Below are 2,771 nucleotides of genomic sequence, written 5' to 3'. Positions count from 1 at the left end.
GGATGGGAGAGGGGAAAGAAGAGAAAAGAAAGAGCAGGAGGGAGGGAAAGGGGGAAAGGAGGGGGAGGGAGGGGAGGGGAAGGGAGAGAAGAGGGGGGAGGGGGTGGGGTGAGAAGAAAGGGAGAGTTAGAGACAGAGATAGAGAGCGAGAGGGAGAGAAAAGGAGAAAGTGAGTTAGAAAGGAAAAAAGAAGGAGAGAGAGGAAGAAAAACAATAGAGAGAGAGAGAGAGAGAGAGAGAGAGAGAGAGAGAGAGAGAGAGAGAGAGAGAACAAAAACAGACAATAAGACTAAGAGAGAAAACGGAACAAAACAGACAGACTAATGCACACGTACCCTTGACACTGCGGACAAAACGGACGAAAAACAAGACACCGGCGGACCAACGAACGCACGAACGAACGCCCGAAGACCGTGCGTCACTACCACGCGATAAATCAAAGCGAGGCGACCCTGACATGGTCACACGCACGCACGCACGCACAAAAAAGAACACACAAGAAGAGCGACACACACACGCACACATACTGTCACATACACATGCATACATACATGCATGCATACATACATACATACATACATACATACATACATACATACATAAACACACACACACTAAATAATATAAATAAATAAAATAAAAAAGGACATAGGAAAGCAACACGATAAACCAGTACACGTACGTACGCACACACGCGCGCGCAATTACTGATACGAAAGGGAGTTGTAATCTTTTTAGGGAAGATAAACAGATGACATACATACATGCAGGGAGGGAGACGAAGGGAAGGAAGGAAGGAAGGAAGGAAGGAAGGAAGGAAGGAAGGGAGGGAGGGAGGAAGGAAGGAAGGAAGGGAGGGAGGGAGGGAGGAGAAGGGAGGGAGAAAGGCAGGAAGAAGGAGGGGAAGAGAATGAAGGTAGAGGAAAGGAAGAGGGAAGGACGGGAAGAGCAGAATGCGAGACAAGGAAGAAGATGAGAAGAGAGGGAGAAAAGCTAAAAGATGAGAACGGGAGCAACAAATGAACCAAAAAAATAAAAGAACCATAAGAGCCCAACAACAACAACAACAAACACAGGGAAAAAATTCACTAAAATCAAAAACAAAAATAAAAAGTATAAAAAAGAGAACAAACAGTAGATAGAGAAAGTACCCAATAGAAGGGAACCCGCAAGGAGAACGCATGGGCGGGGGTCAGCGCACCGGAACAGCCAGGGGGGGGGGGGGGGGATTAGCTCGCTCGTTACACATATCCAATGAGACGACCTTCCAGACGATCCAGCCTTGCCTCGACCCCCTCCCCTCACCCATACCCTCCCCCTCCCCTCACCTCCACCCTCACCTTCCCCTCACCCCTACCCACTCCCCTCCCCCCCACGTCACCTCCACCCTCTCCCCTACCCACTCCCCACTTCCCCTTCCCACTCACCCCTCTCCTCTTCCCTCACCCCGTGCTGAGCACTTCCCTTCTCTCATTTTCTTATTCTCCCTTTATCCTATTTCCTCATCCCCCCCCCCCTCCTTACCCCAATGCTAGTGCCATTCCCCCTTTCCCTACTGCCTTACCTCTCCCCTTACCCTGTTTCTCGATTTCCTCACCCCATTCCTGCCTATCTGAACCCCCTTCCCCAAACCCCATTACTCCTCCCTTTATCTCGTCTCGTAAGGGCGGGAGGGAGAAAGGAGAAGGGAGAAGGGAAAAGGGGAGGGAGAAGAGAGGGGAAAGGAGAAGAAAGAGAGGGGGGAAAGGGAGGTGAGGGAGAAACAGAGAGGAAAGGAGGGGGTTGAGAAGGAGGGGAGGGAGAAAGGGAGGGGAAAGAAGGGGGGAGAAGGAGAGGGAGAAAGGGAGGGGGAATGAGGGGTTGAGGAGGGGAGGGAGAAGGAGAGGGAGAGAGAGGAAAGGAGGGGGTTGAGAAGAATGGGAGGGAGAAGGAGAGGGAGAAAGGGAGGGGAAAGGTTCCGAAGACACGCAGGGCCACCTCGCATTCCGCCATGACCTTGCTCGCCACTCCAAGGGAGGGAGGGAGGGTAGTGGGGGGGGGGCAGGTGTACGTGGAAGGTGTTGGGGGGTAGGAGGGGGGTGAAAACACACGAAGAAGGGGGGGAAGGAGGGGGAGATGGGAAAAGCTTGGCTGTTGATCTTTCATAAAACAATTTGATAGTGCTGTAACCTTGAAGGAAAGTTGGAGGGGGGGGGGGGGAGTACAGAAGGGAGGAACGGGGGAGGAGAAGGAAGGAGGAGGAAGAGGAGGAGGGGGAGTGGAATACAGGGTTGGAGAAGGAGGAGGAGGAGGGGAAGGAGGGGATAGCGGAGGGAGGAGGAGGAGGAGGAGGAGGAGGAGGAGGAGGAGGAGGAGGAGGAGGATGGGGCGGGGTATTGATCATGGCTCTACGTTGCCCCAATTCTCCCCCCTCTCCCCCCCTCTCCCCCTTCCCCCCCTTCCCCAAACACTGCTATCTTGGTCCCTTTCATTTCTTGACGCGTTGCTAGCTCCGCCTGCCTTCTTTCGTGTCCTCGCTCTTGCAAGGCCGAGGAAGAAGAGAAGGGAGCAGAAGAGAAAGATGAGAGAAAGGAGAACAGAAAGCGAGGAAGAAGAGAAGAGAAGAGAAGAGAAGAGAGGAGGGAGAAGAGAAGAGAAGAAAAGAGAAGAGAAAGATGAGAGAAAGGAGAACAGAAAGCGAGGAAGAAGAGAAGAGAAGAGAAGAGAAGAAGAGAAGAGAAAGATGAGAGAAGGAAGAACAGAAGAGAAGAGAAAGATGAGAGAAGGAAGAA

Source organism: Penaeus monodon, chromosome 7 (genome assembly GCF_015228065.2).
Source record: "Penaeus monodon isolate SGIC_2016 chromosome 7, NSTDA_Pmon_1, whole genome shotgun sequence".
In the NCBI taxonomy this organism is placed as follows: Eukaryota; Metazoa; Arthropoda; class Malacostraca; order Decapoda; family Penaeidae; genus Penaeus; species Penaeus monodon.
The sequence above is the reverse complement of the archived record's forward strand: the minus strand, read 5'-3'. Positions refer to the sequence as shown.